This window comes from Lepeophtheirus salmonis, chromosome 1, assembly GCF_016086655.4.
Source record: "Lepeophtheirus salmonis chromosome 1, UVic_Lsal_1.4, whole genome shotgun sequence".
Classification (NCBI taxonomy): domain Eukaryota; kingdom Metazoa; phylum Arthropoda; class Copepoda; order Siphonostomatoida; family Caligidae; genus Lepeophtheirus; species Lepeophtheirus salmonis.
The window spans coordinates 47,508,201-47,533,208 of record NC_052131.2 but is presented as its reverse complement, the minus strand read 5'-3'; the positions used below and the strand labels follow the sequence as shown (position 1 = coordinate 47,533,208).

The window sequence follows — 25,008 nt, the reverse complement described above, 5'->3', positions numbered from 1 at the left end:
ATTAAAGTATTTAATTTCATCGAATGATAATAGAAATCTGCCATGGATAAGCTTCGTTTTTGTTCCACAATGGTTGATAAATGATTCAAATCAACTTAAAATTCTTGTAAATGAGTGCTGAATTGCATGGAGTATTAATTTCAATTGGCATTTTGACAAAAAGTATTTATATTTGATTATTTTTTTGTTTTGTTTTTGTGACAAGAAAAATTAAATTAGAGTTTATTTCATGTTTAAATGATGTAATATGTAAGTTTCAGTTTGAAAAAGACTATTTGCGTGTGTGATATTTATTCAAATAAGTAAGTATGATGTGTTCACACTCTTGAAAACTAATTAAATTATTAAATGAAGGCATGGTTTATAAGAAAATATGGAGTACATTATATTATGTATGTATATTTCAAGCATTGTCTTTGAATTAAAAATTGTTATATGTACATCTTATAAGATTTGTGGACATCCGGTTGATTGAAGGGTTCCTTTGTAAAGAAATGTCATGTCATTTCACGTGTTACGCTACAAAAAGAAAGGAAAATGATTCATATTGTAGGTATAGGTACTATGACTTTATTATGTTATGTGTCAAATAGCTTTTCTGTCTATTTCACCTTTGCTTTTATGAAAGTCTTAAATTTTAAGAAAAGAAAACATTTTTGTGGGATTGAGTCACTTTCAAAGAATTTAAATGATCCAAAAATACTTTAATAACTTTTTATGAGCTCTGAGTGACATACCTATAAATTGTTGTAAATTAATATGATCTAGGATTAGTTGATCTATGATAGACTGTAAGTCGTGGAACTGGAGACAGAGATACTCTACTTCGTTGATGAGCGTGATCTTGTACAATCCTTTTAGAAGCGGGCTCCTCTCTTTTTAAATGATCCCTCCAAGGTAGCAATTTCCTTCCAATGTCGCGCTCAACCGCTGGATCATTATAAGTCATTCTCTTATATTTATCGGAGAGCATTCCCCTAAAGTTTGACTTCATTCGATATATATCCGTTAAATTGTAAATCCCCAAGGACTTATCTTCTGGGCTGTCCTGTAAAAAGTCTTGGAAAAGGGGCTGACGATCAAATATAGTTCGCATGCTCTTGCGATAGTAGTCGGTTGCAATAATGCTTGGTTTTGGCAAAGGGGCTTTCTATCAACAGAAATACCTCTATGACGAATTAGAACTCTTGGTTCAGGATCGTCAATTAGAATTGGTGGACTCATTGCTCTAGCCCTATGTTTTCGGGAAGACGATACAAGTGCTTCCGTATATGATGGTATTTTGGGGGTTGAGTGTAGTTTACGGTGGTTATATGCCTCTTCTTCTGGAGTGGATTGGCGTGACCGTCGAATTGGACGAAATTCATCTGGTTGAATTGAAGTAGCTCTACTTGGTCGTGAAACTGTGAGTCTGGGATCCAAACGGGAAGGAGTTGTACAACGAGAGCGAGAGCTACCCCCAGGTATTTCCATATTGAACGAAATATCATCGTAAGATTCAAAGTAGGGAGGTGTATAGCGCATGCGATCTGACATCTTGAGATGTTATAGAAGAATCAATGACATTTAGAAATAAATATGTATATATTATTTAAAATACATACCTTGCATATAATCCCTTTGATAGAACTCAACGATGCCAAAAACTGTATAAAATCACTCGATACTTCAAAAAACGATCCCTAATTGATTCTATATTCGCTCTCAAATTGCTCGGAATAAACTAAAGAATTAGACTGTTTATCCTTCATTGGATAAGTTGAAACAAAAAGAAGAAGAAAATTATTTTTATGCAGTAGAATTCGGAAAGTTCACAATACATTGCCTGATTCTTAAAAAGTATACATAACATTTCAACAACTACAACAGGAATAGTATTATTCAATTATTTTTATAAGTATACCTATAATAATTTAATACCCTCAATTGATACTAAGTATAATTTGAATTTAGAAAGGAATTTACATGGTCCCCTTTGGATATATTAAAATTAAAAAATAAGAAATAAAATGATTCTAGTGTTTAAACCTATGATTTTCTAGATAGTTACCAAAATGTAATCCCCTTTCCAATAATTATTATCGTCTCTAATTATATGAAGTATATGCAGATATGTTTAAGAGATTGAGTTAAACCTCTAGTATTTTAACAGCTCAATTCTATTTTAGTTTCGAGTCCGTGTCGAAGCCATATCCTAATTGGCAAAATGAAGACCATTTGATTAATATTTGTCTAAATGGGCTACACGATAACTTTTGCTCTACAAGGGTCATGGAGTATTGAGAGTTTTTACTGATGTCATAAATTCCATCATAGGTAATTGAAGGAAACGTCAATCTTATATTTCATTAAGGACGAGAATAGTAAGATAATTATCCTTCCATAAAAATATTTAATTTTTACCTGAAATATGGAAATAAAATTATATAACAATGTGATAACATATTTTTGATAGATATTTGGTTCAGATATATGTATAATATAACTAGACATAAAAGGGATAGATTTTGATATAGAGTAACGTTTAGGTCCTTTTATTTGTTAATCCTATTTCAACATACAATAGGTTACTATTTTTCTTAATATTGATAAAAAAATGTTTTTATTGTACAAAAACTTGGTTGTTTAGAACCAGATTTTGGCGGCTGAGGTTACGTGAAAATGCTCTAAACTTGAATATTACTATATAATTAACTATGCAACATATTCTTTGTGTCCTCTGAGATCCGAATTACATGATCTATAATAGAAGTTTTCAAAGTAGATTGAATGTATAATTGTGATGGATATTACCGAAATTTGGTTAAAAATTAAATAAAAATGATGTCAAATTTAAAAATAAAAACTGTTGTTATTTTTATAGGATATCTTCCTTAATGTGAGGTAAAAATTTTTACACAGTTACATATCTATAAAATATAACGCGTATACTATAGGTAGTTTATTTTTTTTAAGTGTATTTATTCTGAGATGCATCAAACCTACTATTTTAATATTACATACTATTTTTAGGAAGATTTCTAACATGTTTTAGATATAATATTATACATGTAACAAGAAAAAATAAATATTACAATTATATTTTATTCTTTATCATTAAAAACATGAATTTTCGCTGTATAATTCTAATATATAATTTTAATTCCTTTATCGCTGTTAAAGAAGGAGAAAAAGTATAGATTTATTATGACAAGGCTTCGAAAGTTTTGTCAAGTGGCCTTTGTGTTCTGGGAAGCAAGCCTTTATAAAATTTGATTTTTCAACAGCATAAGAAAAACTGTATTGACGATGATAATTTGAAGCTTTATTCAAATAATATAATTGAATTTATTCCTGATGCTTCTAATTTTATGTCAGATATGAACAAGATATTCCAATGTCTCACTCCATATTGATAGGCATCCAAATCTTGTAAAATATATGACATTTTATACTGGCAATGCTTCTCGCTACACCTTCACAAAGTAATTGGAGTCCCTAAGTAAAGTAGTGTCATCAAAGATTATGAAAGAACTTGTAGGAAATGATCATCTTCTTGTCTTGGAGCAAACTAGGATCACTGACTGCAGTGTTGATTGTTCCTCTGTATGGTCATTATTAGGTTCCCCTTATTTAATCAAATAGAAAGATCTTAAGAAGACTGGCAATAGAACAATTGAAGTCAAATTATTTTTGTCTCAGATTTCTGTGGCAAGAGACTCAAGGTTTTCATTTTCCATGACACAGCTTATTGTAAAAAGTAAATCAAAAGTCTGAAGCAAAATAACCAGATGATATTGAACTTGCTCATGGTCTGAACAGAATAGCAATTCTCTCTCCGAATTACTTCGAAAATGTCAAGTAATGTAAAAAAAAAAAAATTCTTATTTCTGGTTATCGAAAACGATTGATTAACACGCCGAGCACTTCAATTCAGTCTTAGTGGTATGGAGGAAAACAGAGATACAAAATAAATCAATCAACAGCAATAACGTTCTCCATTCATGGCATATCAGAATTTATTTTTTTTCTTCTTTTTTTTTACAGTGAAACTTTTACGTGCAGCTTAAATATGTTCTGATGAATGAGGTCTCTACAATTTTTGTCAAGGTTATCATCAATAAAACCTACATAGAACAATCAATATAAAAACCAAATATCAAGATATACTTTTAATATTATACACTTATCTACTTACATTCGTAATTTTCATTAATTATCATACATATTCATTTAAATTCTCTACATATTCCATAGATAAATATTCATTCTAAATACAGTCAAAACTGTATCGGTCATGTAGTAAATACTAAATACAAATAAAGAAAAGAGTAATGATCCAATGGATCCAATATTCGGAGCTGTATTTGAGTACACTTTTTCAATATTCCGGCAAAGCTCGAGTCCTCATGCTCCGGGTATATAGGAAAATAAGTAATGTCCGGATCTACCTTTAGTCTCTTCTAAGGCGGAAAAAACATAAAAATTTAATGCGTACTGATGAATGAGCCTGGATCCATTAGATCAAATATTCAGAGCTGTATTTGAGTCCCCCTTCTCAGTATTCTGGTCAAGTCTGAGTCATCATGGTGTAGTATGTGAACTCGGGACAATATTTTTCTGGTTCTGAGTACAAGTCCTCATGCTCCGAGTCCATGGAAAAATAAGTTATGTGTGTATCTGCCTATTGTTGTTCTGTCTAAGGCAAGATATTCCATCAAGTGATTCCTTTTCTTTGATAACACTAATTTACTTTTGGACTCCATTGACATTTTGAATAATGCTCATGACGTTTGATTAGATCAGCTACAATCATCTGAGACAAGGGAGGAAGGAGAAAAGGAAATAAAACAAGGACATTTGCTGTAATTACTCCGATGTCGATCCCCAATTCTACGCTGAGTCCAACAACAACTTACAATAATAACTCCACTACAATTACTCATGTTTCTGCTACGTGTTTTATTGGCACACACCAATCTCCAATCAGGTTTTGAATATAAAGAATGTGCACTACTCAGGAATTACATACATTAATATGCATGTTAAAGGATTTCAAAAATTTTAGATTTGAAGGAGATAATTAACGTTATTTGATGTATCTTTTTCTCCTGCCATGTTCCTTACCTTGTAAGAACTGGCTCTGGAGGGGGGAACATTGAAAGAAGTTAGGAAACTCTAACTTGCGGGGGGCACACTTAATGAAAATCTTTTTCACTTCGGCTAGTAGTTCTTCAACATTTCGAAAACTGTACCTAACTAATTCGGCAATACAGTTAAGGCCGTGGGTGAGACAAAGGCAGTGGATGGGGTTAGGGTACATCTCTTTCAGACCTTTGTCATCCTTGACAAAGAAGGAAGTACATTCCGTGAGAAGTAGGAGAATCTTATCGTAGTTTAAGTCGGTTCCAAGGATCTCAATCAAAGAAGAGTTGATTCACTGCTTCACAGTACCGTTGTTAGTGGTCCCTAACAACTTGCCACGCTGATCAAGTATGTCCTCTGCTAGTATGCACTTTCCAAAGGACCTGCCAGCACTGCCCACATGGCCCTACCCAGGCTGTTCAGGGTTTTATCAAAAGAGATAAACAGTTATTTATCATTAACTTTCTCCTTGATTTTGCTTGTTTTCTTCATTTTACTGGTCATGGTGGTGTGGATAAGTATCGTCTTCTTAGAGTACTTCTCCAAGAAGTTTTTGTACTCCCTGTTGTTGATCCTGACAAGGGGGGATATTAGAAGGGACCAAGGCATTCACTAGGTCAGTATTAAAGACACCATCGCTGTTATTGTAGGAGGGGAATGACGTTGAGCAACTTCTGTCTAGCTTTGTCTCCCTTGATGTTTAAATCTGCATTCTTTTTGTGCCTGGCACATTGCATATACTGCTCTAGGACACACTTCCTGTTGGATTTAGCGCTAAAGTTGCTAAGCTTTCATAGCAAATACTTTGTTTTAGGCACATAGTTCTAAATTTTGGTGCCACCAAACTCCTTAATGATGGGTCCACTACCTCAGGCATGGTCTATTGGAAAAAGTTATCTTTTACTTAGAATGTTTACAAGGTATATGTCCTTATATAACGTTTGGCTATGTATTTAAATGTCCGCTAAGTTTTCATGCTCACGCGGAATATTTTTCGATTTGGGCTTGCATTCACACAAAAACACATTCTTTTGTTTCACCTAAAACAATATTTTTAGAATAATTAATTTGTATAAGCAAATTGTACAAATTAAGAGAAGTTAATTTTGACTTGCCAAATGTACTCATTCCCACCTTCTTTAATAAGTAATAATAATTTTCATTACAGGGTAGGGCAGCAAAACATGGACTGTTAATTAATGTTTATTTTCTCATTACTAAGAAAAGGTTTAGTAATTAGTTTTTTATATTCTGTTACCACCGTCCTTTTTAAGTCAGTAAACTATGCTAATCATTTAGTTATTTCATCACTATGAGCAAGCAAAAAGCAGCGAGTCTCAGATCTCCTAGATGCTGGAGTTGATCTGATGAAGATTACAGACATTGTGAAGTGTTTATGAGCCTAGTTTTTAAGTTGTTCAAAGGGGGGGGGGAAATAAAAAGGACCTCTCCAGGATGTCAGGAAGTGGAGGGGATAATTTAAAGAGGGATACGAATTTCTTGTTAAGGTTGGAAAAGAATATACAGAAGGATCCCACTAAGTAAATAAATCGCCTCGCCAACGACTTCTCTGTGGCTCCTGGGACCATCAGGAGGTCTATAAAGCACAACTTGGGATTATTTTCTTTCATAAGTACCCAACGCGACTTCCTGACAGAGGCATGAAAGCCAAAATGCTCGAGAGGTGCAAGAAAATCCTCACAGGGGTTAAGGCAAATTGGTTAATTGTGAAAATTTTCTTGGACAAGAACATTTTCAATGTTGATCAATTCCACAACCGCAGGAACAACTTCTGGCTTGGAGAAACAAAATAAGAGGTTCAAGGGTTTACCCCACCAAATATCTGGCCCAAATAATGGTCCAACCCGTTATGCCCTCAGATGGAAAGAAGGTGATGCCTCCATTCTTTTTCAAGGGTGGACAGAAAATCAATAAGGAGGCCTACTACCGGGCCGTGCAGAATTATTTTTGTTCAGAACATATCGCGGACAATAATGACATTTCGAATGACTTGAGAAACAATTATTCATACATTTTTAGAATAATAAAATAGTTTGTGATCAAATTTAATCAATGTAGCCACCATTTGACTCAATGACACTGGTCAGGCGACGTCTGAAGCTGCCACGGACTTGCTGGATGTAATCGGCGTCCATGGAGGGCCAGGCCTTGTTGACAGCAGCCTTTATGGCATTTATGTTCTCGTGTCGTTTTTTGCAGGCCTTGGTCTCCACGTCCGCCTAGATAGAGAAGTCTAGTGGGTTCATATCTGGGCTCTAAGGGGGCCAGTAGTCCTTGGCCAAAAGTTCATGTTGTCCTTGAGCCACTCCTGAGCTTTCTTGGAAGCGTGGGTGGGTGCTCCATCTTGTTGAAAACCCCAAGGAGAGTTGCCGACTATGGATTTGATCCACGGAAGGACCTTGGCTTCATGGCCTTCCCGTTGGAGGCCACGAGACCCAACATCATCACCGAAGTAGGGTGCTTTGTTGTTGCCACATAGCGGTGCTTATCTTGCACATCTCCAAAGCTCACAACACGGTCATTTTGCTTGTTGAAAACAGGATCGACTGTAAAAGTTTTCTCGTCTGAAAAAATGATGATGTGTCCAGATGAGCTCTTGATATCATTCAAGATTTTCTGGCACGCTCAAGTCTGACTTCTCGCTGACGTTCAGTTAGCAGAGGGCGTTCAGTACGCCTCAGGGACTTTCCTCCATCCCTTTTCAATGCCCTTGAAACAGTTGATCTCGATGGTCCCATCTTTCTGGCCATGTCCACAATGGACCTGTTGGGAGTCCTCTTGAACACTGCCTTTACTTGCCTTGTTGAGACAGTGGGCTTCCTGCCAGCCCCAGGGGAATGCTTGAGATCACCCCCAGCCTCCAAGGGCTTGGAAACGTTGTAAATTGTCTTCAACGAGGCCCCAACCTGTTCCTTAATGTTGTTATGAGGCACTCCCACTCAGAGGAGGGCTGCAATTTTGATCCTCTTTGTTTCCTGATTGGACATGGTCTCACGTGTGGAAGTTGTTACGCTCTCACAGGAAGAATTTTTGTTTATTTTAACAGTAACAATACGAAGCAATCAGATTGGTTGCCACCAAACCTCTTAAAAAGTATATTTACATCATGGGTAAATAATTTTGCATAGCCCGGTACAATGTGCTGATTTAGACCATCTTGCCATGGCTGAAGACCAACTAACCGTAGGGTAACTACGCGTGGACTCGGGACGATGCCTACTCTCACACGTTTGCAAAGTGGAAAAAGTTATCTGCAAATAATAGGGCTCGATTCTTGTCCAAAGAGATATGGCCCCTTCCTCACCAGATTTGAATCCACTTGACTTTTCTATACGGGGCACTTTGGAAGGTAAACCAACAGGACCTCATACCCAAATGTGGACACACTGAAGTCATTCATAGTGGCTACATGGGACAATTTGTCAGAGAATTTTGTCCTAAACTCCTACATGGCCTACAGGTGAAGTGTAAGGGTTGTGATTGATAATGAAGGTAACTATATTGAGTGAAAAAAGTTTTGCAAAAACCTTGTCTACATGTTTTGTTAATATTTTTTTTTTTGTTTAAACAGAAAATATAAAATTATTGATGTATTTCTAAATCTATCTCTCGAGTCCACGTTTTGCTACCTTACCCTGTAGATTTTCTAAATTTTCATTATATACATCACAATTCTTAATTAGCTCAGAAAAGCAGATTTATTCCTTTTGTGGACGCATAACTTTTTGAATCCGAATAAAATAGTTAATTATCATCAGTTTAAAAATGTTTGCATCATGGTTTGAAAAAAATGACTACATCTACAGATTGATGTGGGTTTATCGTGCTCTCAGAAGAAATCATGTTTTACATAATAGCAGTGATCTTAATATTGAATTAGATAGAGTCTAAGATCTTCATTTTGATGAAGATGAAGAAAATAGAACATGGCAATATCAATATGAATATAAAACCAATGAAACAATGATGATGATTTTGTGGATGGAAGGAACTTAAAAAAACATATATTTTTTTTCAGTAATTATATAAAGTAAGTAATTGTGAGTGAAGACAATTAGGGAACATAGATATTAAGGTGTACTGTAATGACAAAAGTTTGCAATTTAGTATCACCAGAAAATTGTTATTTTACTCCTCAAAACAAGAAATAAGCATCAAACATAAAATTAAAAAAATGGTCCTTCATAGAGGTGTTTGATTTTAAAATCTGTAATAAAATTTAGAAGTTTTTTCTTTAAAATTATCGATTTAAATGATTAAAGGATTTTTATTTTTTTAAGTATTATAGATGAAAGATATATTTTTCAACAATATTCTGACGTTTTTCTTCATTTTTACTTCTTAAATCTCTGTAAGTTTGATATTTTTCATTTATCATGAATATTTAATTCCTCCTTTTTTTTTAATAACCTTTCAAAAAGAAAGTATGAATGAATAAATAGGGAAAATCAAACGGAATTTTAATTTTCCTCTGATATAGCCACCTCTCTTTCCCACAAACTTGATCTGAAGCATTGGTTAATTCCTTTACTGCACGTTCACAACTTTGTGAGTAGCTAAGTATTTTGAGAAGTCTAAGCTTTAAAGAGAAAAAATTAATCATTTGACTTTGAGGAATGACTACCGTGATAAAAGGCTCTGTGGCGTTGTTCCAATCCGGGATATTAAGATTTAAAGTAACAACTAACGAGGTTAGGTGAATAGTTTGGCCTTATACTGATATCTCTCAAATCACTTCCATCTCTTATATTTGATATCCCAAATTGTCTATCTTCTTGCTTAGAGCTTGATAGTAAAAATTGTAGGACATGGTCTGATTGAGCTTGCAACACGCCTTTCTTAACAAATTTCATGGGTTTACTTTTTACTTTTTTTTGAAAGAACATTTTTTTTTTTTTCATGTTCTGAATTAATTGTATTTGATGTGATGTACCAGTTAATATGTTTGAAGATACTATAATTTCGAAGCACACATGGAAGTATAAACTCAGAATGAGCTCGATGATAATTCACAACTTCTTAGAAATTGAAAAGTGACGTATGATGAAAATAAAAGAAAAATTATTCAGGAAAGGAAATTTATTCAAACTAAATATAAATTTTTATGTGTCAATTTCTACAAACTTTGTTTTGTCTACAAATCCAATATTCCATCGTGTTCGTGTACTTTTTTTGCAACTGAAATAAAACGAAAGTGCAATTTTCACTGCTTTATTATTTTGCCTATACCTTTTTTGATTTTGAATAAATTTAGAAAACTTTGTTGGCCAAATTTTAGCCAAACCCCCCATCTAGTATCCTTGAGCTACAAAAAACAATTTTTGTGTTTAGGGTATAGAATTCGCTCCCTTATATGACCCCCTAAAACATCGGCATCCCCGTTCTAGCCTGCACAGGTACAAAAGAAGTACACATGCAAAGTTTCATTGCCCAAGGCCCAACGGTGTGGGCACCCATAAAATACACACACAAATTGTATTATGTACCCGTCTTATATATTTTATTACAAATAATTTTTTCATATACATCCTAAGAATACAAAGAAAAACTTGCTAATCTTTGGACTAACATACAATCATACAAACAACCACTATAATATTATATTATAGTAGATGTATATATATACTAGCAAGCAAAGGGTTACCCGGCATTGTTGGGGTCTTTGTTTATATACATCCTAAGAATACAAAGAAGGGGGTCAAGAAGGGAGTGGGAAATCACAATGACAATATTTTTAAAAATAATATTAAATCCAGACAGTGGCGGGACCTGCTGCAAATCCTTCTGGGTGTACTCGGCACTTATGGAGGCCTAGGCACTGCTAACGGAGGTCTTCAGGGTGCAAGTGCTGTTGTGGTGTCTCTTACTGATATTACATACAGACTAGATGGAATAGTCTAGGAGATTGAGGTCTGACCACTGCGGCAACAAGAAGTGAATGCTACCATTGAGCCACTCTTAGGATTTCTTTTCAGTGTGGGCAGGGTTCCAACTCGTTGAAAAAATCCACAGAGAATTGCAAACGATGGATTTGATCCATAGGAGACCTTTGGTGCCATGAATTTGACGTACTCATCAGCCTCCAGCCTGTATCCTAATCCTGGGATTCATGGCCTTGCTGTTGGATGTAACTAGGCCTAACATCTTTACTGAAAAAGGCATTTAGTTGTGGAGACCTATTGGTGCTCCTCTTCTACATCCCCAAATGGCACTACTCCATGATTCTGCCTGTTGAAGACAGAGTCAACACTAAAAGTTTTCTCATCAGAAAAGATCACAATTAGTTCACTGGTTTCTTTGAGGTGGTTCAGGATCTTTTTTGAATGCTCCACATGGACATTTCTCTCCTGTTTTGTCAACAAAGGCTGGGAATACACCGTAGAGTATTTCCTTCTTCCTGTTTTAGTGCCCTGAACACCTCTGATGGGGACCTGTTCATCTTCCTGGCCATGTTAGCAACTAATCTAGGAATCTAGGCGCATATTGCACTTAAGACCTGTAAAATTCGCCAAATCCCAACGTGAACTCCCTCATGGACGCCCTGGACATGGCCTGGGCCTCAATATCCGCCAATTACCTTTGGATCACCTGTGCCGCCTTACAACCTCACCTTAATCGCTGCATCGCAGCTGAGGGTGGCTATATTGATTAAAAAATAGTGTTCATAAGAATACAAACCTATTCCAAATAGTATATTTATATATGTGATTATTATATAATTAAATAAACATAGAGGGCTGGAACTCTTCTAACCAAATCACAAATCATAGTTCAGGCTCGAAACTTCCCCTGCTCTGATTTTTATAATGTACATCGACCCTTTAATCCAGAAAATTCATATGGATGGTGGCATAATTTGTTTTTTTACCCTTTTGTTTCATAAAAAAAGGGTTTTTTTTATTCAGATGACTTAACCATGATTTTTTCGGAGGATTCACTACAAACAATATATTTTTTTTAATGTCTTTATTTCACATTATATAATGTATAAGAATACATCATAATCAATTGGGTAATTACATTTAATAAACAAATATAAATATACATTATAGTTTAAAATTAGTGCCCAAAAACCTCTTTAGCTACATAAATGCAATAAATAAATAGTGAAAAAATAAAATAGCTCATGAAATAAAAATACAACGTTCTGTAGGTTTCTCCCACGCGCTCATAAAGAGACGAGGAGAATAATGTAAAAATATAATAACGATAAAAAAATACACACAAAAGAGATTATTAATATATGTAAAATCAAATATCTTCCCTCCTTCTTTCCTAGATGAACTGGTTTTAGAGCCCTATTGTTTAATAACATTGGATCCATCGTTTGGTAAAGAGTCCACTAATAATCTTTGACTAATTTTCCAATCCCTACTGGTACGGATTGATCCTTTACTTTTGCCGAATATATTATCACCTGAACTTTGCCAAGGATAAACTCTATACACAATCAAATATTTTAAGAGAAATTTACGTCTGCTAAATGTTTTTCCCATAATTTCTGGACTACAAATAAACCCCGAGAAAACTAAAATACTCAGCCAATATCTATTTTATTTATAATATATTTATTCTGCTTCTTTCAGAAGTCTCTTAGGTGGGAATTTCCTACCAGAGGTTCTCTCAATGATATGAAGGTATGAACAAGTGGAGTCGAGTATGCAGGCAAAACAGCAAATTCAGGTGAGCTAATAAATAAAATGGCCTTTGAACAATACAAGTGAGCTTTTGGGGTTATGTCCCAGTTCCAAGACCTGTATTGCCAATACGTCTTCGATTGTTTTTTTTTAGTACGTCGAATCTTACAAAATCCAGTCAAACTCAAACAAGGGAGCCTTTTGTTCAATATCTGGAGAGAAGGTCAATAAATCACCCTCTAAGGAAAAGCATGAGCGTTATAAAAAGTTAATTACTATCATCATCAAATAAAATGGATAAATACTATCTGGTACTCTAGAAGTAAGGGCAAAGTTGTTTTTTTACGGAGATAAAATAATATGTGGGTTTTTTCGGACTGGGACGAAACGAGCGATTATTTTCGATTTGTAACATATAATATATAACGCCATCGGCAAACTTTTAGAGGAACATTTTGTTTTACATAACATAAAGAAGGATGATTTTTTAACCTTTTATTCTGGAAAAAAGGAAAAGATTATTAATGGAACTATTACAAAGGTTCAGCATATCTTGTAAGCGAAACGTGCTTCCTCGGAGAATGATATCTCCGGTGTTTTATCCGTTGTGAAACTTCAGCTTCGTGTTTTAAAACGGATAGTCCTTTTATAAACAAACTCTGCAGGTCAGTGTTGTCGTTGTTTTCAAGGTTTTGTCTTTATATTTGCGTGATACGTTAATTTTTGTTATATTCTATGTACTTGATTAAATTTTAGTGTCTTTTTGTTTTAGTAGACGTGTGTATGTTTAGGTATATGGATTATTGATTTCAATCATTTTTGTTTTTATACTACTATTGAATTGAATTATAGATAAGCCTTGTTGGCCAAGAGAAAAAAAAAACTTCCATTATCATCGGCGACACCAACCAAATTCTAAACACGTTATTTAAATTTATATTCACCATAGATTGATAAAAACATAAATGAAATTATTTTCTGTATTAGTAAAAAATATATCTTATGTTAATTTGATAGTTTATAATTTTCTTAAATGAATGTTAAACTAAAATTAAAAAAATTCCATATAACGCGCGTATTACATATATTTCCAAAAAAAAAATTCTAATTGTGTTTATTCAAAGGCACTTTTCTTTGTACCTAAAACTCCAATATTCATTTTTCTATTGAAGAAAGTATAATTTATATAAAATAAAAATGCATGTAAAAAAAAAAAATATTACTTTATTTCAAAATTCATTAATATTTTTACAATATCTTTTAAAGGGTATGTAAATTGCTATGTATTCTTTAATCGATGATAATTTATATAAAAATATATCAAGTTCAGAAGATTTTTTTCTAGGTTTTTGACATGGTGTTCTTGTGATCATTGGATCAAAGTTTTGAATAACTTAAAAGTAGAAAAGTACATTAAAAACCGAATTCAGGAGAGGAATTTTGAACTGTATAATAGTCCATGGAATTCTAGGGACATGGAAGACTCACACTCTTTTCCCGTGGTTTTCTTTTCCTTCCACCTTGAGTGCTAATATTTATACTTTGATTGAACTAGGTAAATCTTCTCTCTGATGTTAATCTAACTTTGTTATTGTTCATCCTTAGTCATTACTCATTACCTTCATCATCATCTTATAAAGAGAAATATTGAATGTCATCGGAGAACTAATAGTTAATTTTGAGAAGTTTTGTGAGTAAAAAATTAATTAATTTGATCAAATGGGCTCTTCAAATATTCTTTGACATCAGCTTTTCTCATTATAATAAGGATCGTATTATTAATCAATATATGATAATATTGTTATTACTATGAAGATCATGATACTAAATTTGAGGCCATGTTATAGGTGTTTTTTAAAATCATGCCAGCTTGTTGTTGTATACCCAGTTGTCGGAATGGGTATAAAAAAACCTAAGGATCTTACCGTTTCTCTTCACTCCGTCGCAGAAAGATATTTCTTAAAAAGTGCCTGGCTTAGAGCCATACCTAGGAAAACTGACGGAGCTTATGTACCTTCTAAGTATTCAAGAGTTTGTTCCCTCCATTTTCAAGATAAGGATTTTGTTACAGAGAGTCAAGATGATCGTCGGAAGAGTCGAAAGAAGTAGTTGTCGTCTAATGATCCTAAACACCAGAGCCGTTATTTAAAACCGTCTGCTCCTCCAAGAATTTTTCCTAATCTTTCAAAATATTTATCTACGGAAAAACAACAACGAAAGCTTCATCATCAGCAAAGGCAATCTGCTGAAAATTTATGCCTTATCCAAGCAGAAGAAAAGTTATTAAAAATGGATCTTGTAGACCATTTTGAGGACTTATGTTTCAAATTGGTCATTGAACAACTTCCAGAAAATATATTTTCTAATAGAACAGAGGACTACATTCAACTTTACTGCTTGGAAGATTCATCCAAAGTATTCCTTGAAATAAAATTCACTATGAGCATTGAAATGGATCTTACATTCTCAATTTTTAACAAAAATATCAGAATGAATCCTAAAATGATTCAGCATAGAACGATAAAAAAACGATTGCTTCCTTAAACAAGCTTCAAAATATACTAGCCCGTATATTTACCGAATCTTTGGGCTAAGTGTTGAAAGATGAAAAGCTAATAACGCTCTGCTTAAAACATTTCTTATTTCATTGTTTAGTTTAAAATTTAATCATTATCGTGATAAGAGATGTAAAAAAGTATTAAAGTATACTCTTTCAGTAACTAAACTCCACAACCCACCAAAAGTTTGCTCAAATGAGCTTACTTGGCTTTAATTAAAATGATAATTAAAGTAACTGTAGTAAGAAAATTAATATTTTTCTATAATATGGCTATTAAGATATATTTGTGATAGAAAAAAGGAAAATCGAAGGGGAAGGAATCTTCAGCGAACTCAAACTAAAAATTGTTTTAGTATTCCTTGATCTAATAAATAATGAATAATGAGTATGAAGTAAAAAATCTATAGTATGGCCCTTTGAATATATATACGGAGCATTTTAAAATCACATAACTTACTCATTTGAAAATTCTGGAAGCAAATTTTTCATGTAAATTTTCGGAAATTTACCGGAAACTGACCACCCCTATACAATTCTAGTACTATACTCTATATTTGGGATGTTTTTACCTTGTAATTAATGACTAACTTAGCGAAAGAATTAGTTGTTAATTTTGCTTTTATAATGTCAAGTCGTAAGTTTAGTAAATAATTAATTATTATTTTTACCGTAGCTCCAAGGAGAGGGAGCTAAGGGGCATGGAATAGTCAATATAGTAAGTGAGTGCTAAACATGTCTACATAAATATATAGAACAAAATGCAATAAGATATTAAATTACAATTGTTTCAAATAGATGTGATTATCAGTGATAATCACATCAGTATTTTAAACAATGATACCATGTGTCTTTCTCCCACCTGTCTCCTCGCACGCATTTTTCTCTACAATATTATCAACTATAGGTATAACTTTGCTCAAGGATGTATCTACTATATGGATGACGAATCCAAAACGTGCAACTCAGAGTGTGGCCTACCGTGCATTCAATAATATAAACTTTAGTTCGTAATTTATCTGATTTAAACTGTGAAATAAGTAATAATAAAAACTTTTTTTAATAGGAACTATTAAAATAAGGGATACTTCAAATAGACAATAAGTAAGAATTCAAAAATAAAAATCATATGAAACTGCATACTAAATATAATTATCTTTATGTTGAAGAGGAGATAACCCTCCCTAGTGCTGTTGTCTGGGTGAGGTATTGAGGTCTGGAGCATACCCCAAAAAAGGCGTTAAGTGTGGAAATCCGTCTCAGCTGGGTGGTTGTCAACCGATACAGCAACATCAATGAACCTGATTTGATAAAAGAGTCTTCAGGATGGGAGTGTATTGATTATATATGAATTCTGCATTCATTTTTGCCACTGGGACGAGTGCAACCACATTCATATACTTTCCTCCAGCAGGCTTGACATGAATGTGAGATATGTTTTGGTCATTTGATTATCCTAACAACCAAGGCACTTGCCTCTCACAAACTCATCTCTTTCTGCTGAGTACACCTCATCAATAATGAGAGTAACATTGAGTTCTCTGCTATTCAAGTATGTATTTTATTTTTGCTCCGAGATATTTAACAGTTGAAACAGGCAATCCTGTCTCAACAATAGTCAATACACTTGACAGAGCTCTGAGATGCTTGGGAAAAGGAATTGTAAGAAGATTCCAACTATATATTTGATTATAGAGGGCTGTGCTCACGTTTTGCCGCAGGAAACCAACAGAGAGAAGACCTAGTAAGTATCTCCTAGCGTTCGGGCTCTTGAAGAGTAGCGTCATCTGCTCCATGATAAAAGCGAGCTTTAATAATTGAGCTGGTTCCAAGTCTGAGGATTCTAATAGTCTATGTAAGAGGGTGATGATAACTTAATACACTTCATTGTTCTTCAATTCCTCCTTGATCCAATATATGCAACTATGTTGATTACTTCTGTAACAGATTTAATCTTCCCAAGCATTAAGCAAAGTAGCGCATCGAAGGCTAATGTCATTATTAGCCAAAAAAATATCTTGGTCAAAATTTACATACTTTGTCTACTAGGGGTATTTTTATTTCAAGCATTTTGGAGAATCCTTTCCTGATCTCTCGTGAATAAGTCAAGTACTGTATTGTTTCTACTTTTTATTTGCGTCATTATTCATATACTTTTGCTTGAACAATTATGGAAAGGGAATTATGATTCAAAATGATTTTCACAATCAGAATGATCAGTAGGTTTCCAATTTGGAAGATATTTAAGATTTGATACCCTTTTTTTTTTTCTTACGACTTCTTTTGGATTTTTGGAAATGGGAAATTTAAAAAAATTTTCCTAATCTTTCAAAATATTTATCTACGGAAAAACAACAACGAAAGCTTCATCATCAGCAAGGCAATCTGCTGAAAATGTATGCCTTATCCAAGCAGAAGAAAAGTTATTAAAAATAGATATTGTAGACCATTTTGAGGACTTATGTTTCAAATTGGTCATTGAACAACTTCCAGAAAATATATTTTCAAATAGAACAGAGGACTACATTCAACTTTACTGCTTGGAAGGTTCATCCAAAGTATTCCTTGAAATAAAATTCACTATGAGCATTGAAATGGATCTTACATTCTCAATTTTTAACAAAAATATCAGAATGAATCCTTAAATGATTCAGCATAGAACGATAAAAACGATTGCTTCCTTAAACAAGCTTCAAAATATACTGGCCTATATGAAATCTATAGTCTCTCCATCAATTCAAGAAATAATTTCTAATTCAGTTAATGATGTGAATATGCTTCTTCAAAGTTCGTCATTGGACATCAACTCTCAGCTACGAAAGAAAATAATGTTCATCTCTGAACAACTCGTCCTTCTAAAATTCAATCCTAACCTCAGACGCTTTTCTCCTACCTATTTAGCAACTTCTCTCATTTGGCGCAATACAAGTCTTGTACTTTATAAGCAGATGTACACTGATGGGATAACTTTGCCATCACCAAACCACTTGTAAAAAACTCTCATCGACTTTCACTATGAATGCTGTACTATCTTCTTCATCTAAACACTACTTATCTACAAGAGCCACTGTCTGATAATGAGAAAATAGTTGTGCTTTTGGTCGATGAAGTTTTTACTGCACAAAGAGTGGAATTTTTTGGAGGAAGATTATCGGGATACCGTTGCACTTTATCCTATGGTTATCAATTCCGAAACACTTTATGACTTGTTCATATGATCAATCTTCTTTAAACAATTTGCACATACAGATAAACTGAGAGCTTTTGAATATTGGGTATAATGTAATAGCTGTTTCTATGGACAATGCTACTCCTTACAGGAAATGTTACCTCAAGCATTTTTGTAATGGATCCTGGAAACCACAAATACCAAATCCAGCAACTCCAGATTCACCTCCCTTTCTTCTCTTTGATTGTACTCATAATTTCAAAAACTTGTATATCTGTTTCCAAAGGAGAAAAATATTGGGATGCCCTAATTTCGATGATATTGACCTCTCATCTCCAAATTTTCAACACATCATTTGACTTATACGAAATGGAAAAGCATAAAAATGTCAAAATTGCACACAAGTTAATGTCAAAAGCAGTGTATCCAACTCCTATTGAAAAAAACAACGTTTTACTGGCCGACAACATTTTTCACGAAAGCACAGTTGCAGCTCTTCAGTATTACTCCTCAACGTATCCTGCATGGAAAGTTACTAAAACTTTGACTCCGTTGTAAGTATGGGAATATCAATTGTAAGACGCCTTCTGCGGGAGTTCGAAAAAGAGATACTTCAAAGGAACCCCTCAGCTAAGGACACGATAATTTTGAATATCTTTCGAAGTTCAATGCTTGGTTGATTCTATGGCAGGAAGAAACAAATAATCAGTAAATGGGACTTACAATGGAAATCTTTACAGCCTTGAAGCAAACTACAAGTGCAGCCATAATGCTTGCTCAACATCTATTTATGGACTGGGACTTTAAATACGTTCTTCTCGGTCAAGTATAAAGTGATTTTATAGAATCCAGATTCAGCTGATTCCGTCAGCTCTCTGGAGCAAACTATTATGTTTTAGTAAGACAAATACTTGATGCTGAGAAAAAATTAGAATACTGTCACTTGCTAAATTTGATGGGCTTAAATGCAAGAAATAAAGAACATTCATTCAAGTGGATCTCAAATTCAAGATGTGTACATAAACAAGTTCAAAACAACAATTTTGGATTAAATCAAGGAAAACGAGATAGCTTATGAACTTGAAAGAAGTGACAAAGCTCTTCTTTATTTAATTTCTGGCTATATTACACGGTCACAAACTTCAAGACTGAAATGTAATGATTGTTTTGACTTTCTTGTATCTTCAAAAGATTTCCCCTTGCTTACTTTCAGTGAATCTGGTCTCGAAGACTCTAAACATCAACTCTTGGAGCAAATAAATAGAGGAGGTCTCTATTCTCCAACATACTTTTGTTTTAATATGATCACCAAAGTATTTTGATGGATAAAATTATAATAAGAAATAAAAAATCAAGGCCTCAATTTTTTCAATGCCAAAATTTAGGAAAATTATTTTCTACTCTATTGTGAACTTGTTAATGACTTTAAGAACTATTTATGCTATAATTGTTCTTCTAATCATTCATTACAAAGTTTATTTTATCATTGTTTGATTCAATTACTTAATATTATGACAAAAATTATAGTAGAAATCTTAATAGTGACATTAATATGAAAAAATCAGTTACACACACCCAAAAAATTGTAATAAAATTAGAAAAATTGTTAAGCTATCTTCCAATCACTAATAAAATTCAAGAATAATAATTTATCTTCTTATATTTAATAAATTTCTCTCAGATCAACAAAAAATGTTTATACATTATTTACGAGCTATACGTGGTTAATTGATATACATTCCAACAAAAGCGTGTATAAAGAGTATCCCGTCCTTCCCAGAAGTGGCAACAGATAGTCGTGGGTATGGGATCTCAGCATTCTATGGGTCTCAAGTAGGTTTGATGCTTCATTCGTGGAATCCTGACCAAGTCCTTCCAACAAGGAAGCAACTAATGGTCGTGGGATGGGATCCCGATTTTTTCAGGGATCGACTCTAAGCCTCCTTCGGTGGACTCACGTCTGTTGGATTGATGTTTTGTGATAGTTAGACTCCATCCATCCAACGAAGCGTTTACAGAAAGCCCATGGGATAAAATCCTATTCTCCTCCTAACGTTAGTTCGTTACTTGCTCTTTGAGAGTTCGACTCCGTCCATTAAACGAAGTGGCTCGTTTGAGCTGTGAGAGTTCGACTGTCAACCAAGGAAACGGCTACAGAGCCCCTTTGGTATCGAATAATAATCATTTTCTATAATGTAATGTCCTCTAGAACAACATAGAAGCCAGTGGTCCTGGAGAACAAGGATCCTCAGGTTTAAAGACACACACACATCACTGATAATTAACAATAAACAGAGGGAAACAAGTAGACAGTAGGAGAAGAAGAATAATAGTCTGTCTACTTCAATTCTGTAAAAGAGAAGAAGGAAAATTTAACCCTCAAAGTGGAAGAACAAAAAAAGCACGAGTCTTCCATGTTTCTAGAATTACATGAATAGGCGCATAAATAATCAAAATATGACATTTCCAATTTTACTAGTTATATAACTAAGATACTCGTATCCTACGATATTCCATGCCATTTTGAGAATTTCCAAATTTTGTTACGTTCACAGAATTTGCAGTGGAATAGTTATTTACACTCGCTTCTCCATTACGAAGTAAATGGAGTCTTGAAGTAAAGAAGTGTTATCCAAGATCCATTAAACATTTGAGGATAATGATATATTTATAGAATTAGAAGAAACTACTGACTCGACGGCGATCCATGACTCCAGTGGTGGTTGTTCCTTATTATGTTCATTTTTTTAGTCGTCTTTATCTCATTAATTTGAAAGGTTGAATGATTACATGTGTTGCTACAATAAGTTGAACAACGTTCTTGCCTTCGATTTCAGAGACAAAATAGTGAGGGTTTTCATTACCAATGAAGCAGGGTATTGCATTGAAGCAGCCAAAAACCTTAAACAACATTTTCCAATTATGTTGCATATCAGTTATTATGCTTATAGTCTGAACAGAATATAAATTTTACTTCTATAATACAAGCACTATCATCTCTGAAGTGAATATTTTTTTTTTTATAATTCAGGTGATACAAAACAATTGACTATTACGCCAAGCACATCAATTCAGTCAAAGAGTATATTAATATTATGGATGAAAGTAAATATGCAATCTAAAAAGAAAAAGATATTTGAAGAATGATCCACTTTTGTCAGAAATGATGTTTATTCAACAAAATTTGAATTCAATCCAGGTAACCATTAAATCCTTGAAATTGAGATGGCTACTACTCCCAAGTGTACCTATCGTTGAAAATCTATGCCAATATATTTATCTTGAGCATTCCAAAAATAAATGTCAGGAGGGAATAGAAAAAGAATAGGGATACATCAAATTGAGAGAATGGCCACCTGAAACCATTAATCAGGATACCGAGTTTTATAAATATAAAAACACTCCTGTTGTTAACTTTGATTCAGAAAGGGTTTTCAGTGGCATGTCGGACATAAAGGTACCAAAAAAAGTTCCGTCAGACGGAAGTTCACGTCTAGAATATGATAATCAAATCAAACATAGAGATTTACTATGAAGATAACTGGTTTACCCCCAAAAGTTCTAAATTAAAGTTAAGTAGTTAAGTTTATTAAATATTTATTACTGCTTCCCATAAATACATAAAATAAAATTTTACAAATATAAGGCAACGAACACTACCACACAACGGGGAATTTGTGCTACTACGGTAGATTCTAAAATCTAGTTTACATTAAAAATTTGTAAAATAATATTTTACTTACATTTCATAAATTTTAAAATACGACAGTCTTCGTTTTCTTCATTAATTGCTTGATGTCTCTCATAAGATAGGGCGGGCATCTATTGAACTTTACAGTTCTTCCATACAGACATTGCACGTTGAGCTTATGTCTTTCCACTTGCTTAGGTGGGCTAGAAAAGTGTCATGTCCAGTGTAGGCTTGTACAATGAGTCTCAATTTTTCTCTTCAGAGCTTGACACACTTCGGCTTATCGGCTGCTTTAATTCAATATATAATTCATCGGTAATAAAAACCTTCAATCTTTCGCCTCTAAAATTGAAGCCAAGAACGTTTCTGATACTTTTTACAATGACACTTGTAATCGTTTTATTGTCGGCTTTCGTAACATCATCTAAATTAATGATATAAGGACGACCCAAAAATAACCGTCTAAAGGACCAACCAACACTGCAGTCATGGATCGCTGTGGAGTGTATGTAGTTTCGTCTAAAGAACTCTAGGCATAGAGTGGAAACTCTTTTCAATTCTGATTAGCTTAAAATTAGAAGCTGCTACATGTTCCTCCATACACGCAGGTAGTTTTGACAGGCTGTCTCCCCCCCCTAGTGAAAACAGAAGAATAAGGGCTACTACGTCACAACAATAACACGATATTATATATAACCGTTCTTTCCCTTTAGTCCTTTGGTTTCGTCCAATGCAAGAAATATGATCTTCCCTTCTTGTTCTTTGAATATTTATGTATCCTGGATAATACTTTTTTGCTTTGAAGACTCCATTGACTTGGTGATGGAGAAGCGAGAGGGAATTACTTTTCCAAAGTAAATTTCTATGAACTTAACAAAATTTGGATGATTCACAACATTTAGGGGAATATTATAGAATATAAGGATCTTGATTATATCAGTATTAAAATTCGATTATTCTAAATTATAATTAATTATTTGACTTGTATACAATAACAAATTCCTCTCATAAATTCGATTTTTATTGTGTTGTTCTAGTTTTGAAAGTCTTCAGGACCGTAGTTCCATAATAAAAAGACGTCATACAAAAAATATCGTATTATCTTCGTAACTCCATACATTTTTACCACTATTATCAGCGATCCAGGATTTAATATCAATAGTCAATGATGTATCTCAAACTTCATCACGATACAACTTTACACGTTTCTAAAAACTTATTAAAATAATAAAAACGTAGTTAGTAGTTAATGTTACTCCGAGGTTACTTATTTTTATATGATTATGAATCCTGCTACGTTTCCTCCTCAAAAATGAAATAATAATGATTACAGCTTCTATTACTAGTGTTGGATCGGTCTGGACAGAATAAAGCGTACCGACTATCCATCGGTCTAAACTGAATAAGTATATGGACCGCGGTCTGGACCGACGCAAATTAGAAAGAGAAAACATTTGACGCTACACACATTTTTTAAAAATAATATATATAAATTAAGATAATTCATATAGTTGGTACTTCCAAATAGGACATTCCTATGTCTGCATAGGGCGGTTGTATAATTTTAATAGCTTCTTTTTTTTTCCTTTTTTTTTGTGGTCTACACCAAGGTTAATAGAAATACAATGTCAATGTTAGACCAACATGTAATCGGGCTTGCTAGAATTATCAATCTGATGTATTGTTTAGATTGGTGGGCAAGACAGGTGGATTTTGACAAAACACGTAACCACTCATAGTATTTGACGTCACTATTGCTACAATTTAATGTATCGTACCGACTGCTAGGAAATGAAAACAGATTTTGACAAAACACGCAACCACTCATATTACTATGACGTCAATATTAAAAGCGTGGGGGAAGTCAAACATCAGTCGCACACGCGTTATGGTATAACCTTGCTCAAGGATGTATCTACTATATGGATGACGACTTCAAAACGTGCAACTCAGAGTGTGGCCTACCGTGCATTCAATAATATAAACTTTAGTTCGTAATTTATCTGATTTAAACTGTGAAATAAGTAATAATAAAAACTTTTTTTAATAGGAACTATTAAAATAAGGGATACTTCAAATAGACCATAAGTAAGAATTCAAAAATAAAAATCATATGAAACTGCATACTAAATATAATTCTCTTTATGTTGAAGAGGAGATAACCCTCCCTAGTGCTGTTGTCTGGGTGAGGTATTGAGGTCTGGAGCATACCACAAAAAAGGCGTTAAGTGTGGAAATCCGTGTTAGCTGGTTGGTTGTCAACCGATACAGCAACATCAATGAACCTGATTTGCTAAAAGAGTCTTCAGGATGGGAGTGTATTGATTATATATGAATTCTGCATTCATTTTTGCCACTGGGACGAGTGCAACCACATTCATATACTTTCCTCCAGCAGGCTTGACATGAATGTGAGATATGTTTTGGTCATTTGATTATCCTAACAACCAAGGCACTTGCCTCTCACAAACTCATCTCTTTCTGCTGAGTACACCTCATCAATAATGAGAGTAACATTGAGTTCTCTACTATTCAAGTATGTATTTTATTTTTGCTCCGGGATATTTAACAGTTGAAACAGGCAATCCTGTCTCTACAATAGTCAATACACTTGACAGAGCTCTGAGATGCTTGGGAAAAGGAATTGTAAGAAGATTCCAACTATATATTTGATTATAGAGGGCTGTGCTCACGTTTTGCCGCAGGAAACCAACAGAGAGAAGACCTAGTAAGTATCTCCTAGCGTTCGGGCTCTTGAAGAGTAGCGTCATCTGCTCCATGATAAAAGCGAGCTTTAATAATTGAGCTG

At 33.9% G+C, this 25,008-nt stretch overlaps 3 long non-coding RNA genes across 4 annotated transcripts; 1 reads left to right on the top strand and 2 right to left on the bottom strand.

The window, feature by feature from the left end:
• Positions 1–379: 379 nt before the first annotated feature.
• On the bottom strand, positions 380–1,771 carry LOC121131845 (uncharacterized). Its single transcript, XR_005869180.2, has 3 exons — positions 1,605–1,771; positions 738–1,536; positions 380–519 (listed from the first exon to the last, which is right to left on the bottom strand). It is a non-coding gene; the product is annotated as an uncharacterized lncRNA (long non-coding RNA).
• A 10,330-nt stretch (positions 1,772–12,101) lies between these two features.
• On the top strand, positions 12,102–17,650 carry LOC121131843 (uncharacterized). Of its 2 annotated transcripts, XR_005869178.2 has the most exons (4): positions 12,102–16,345; positions 16,406–16,443; positions 16,509–16,891; positions 16,958–17,650. It is a non-coding gene; the product is annotated as an uncharacterized lncRNA (long non-coding RNA). The 2 variants fall into 2 exon arrangements; XR_011784313.1 differs by having other exon boundaries at positions 16,509–17,650.
• Positions 17,651–20,150: 2,500 nt separating this feature from the next.
• Positions 20,151–23,182, bottom strand: LOC121131842 (uncharacterized). The gene is made up of 2 exons (XR_005869177.2): positions 20,939–23,182; positions 20,151–20,857 (listed from the first exon to the last, which is right to left on the bottom strand). It is a non-coding gene; the product is annotated as an uncharacterized lncRNA (long non-coding RNA).
• Between the last annotated feature and the right edge of the window lie 1,826 nt (positions 23,183–25,008).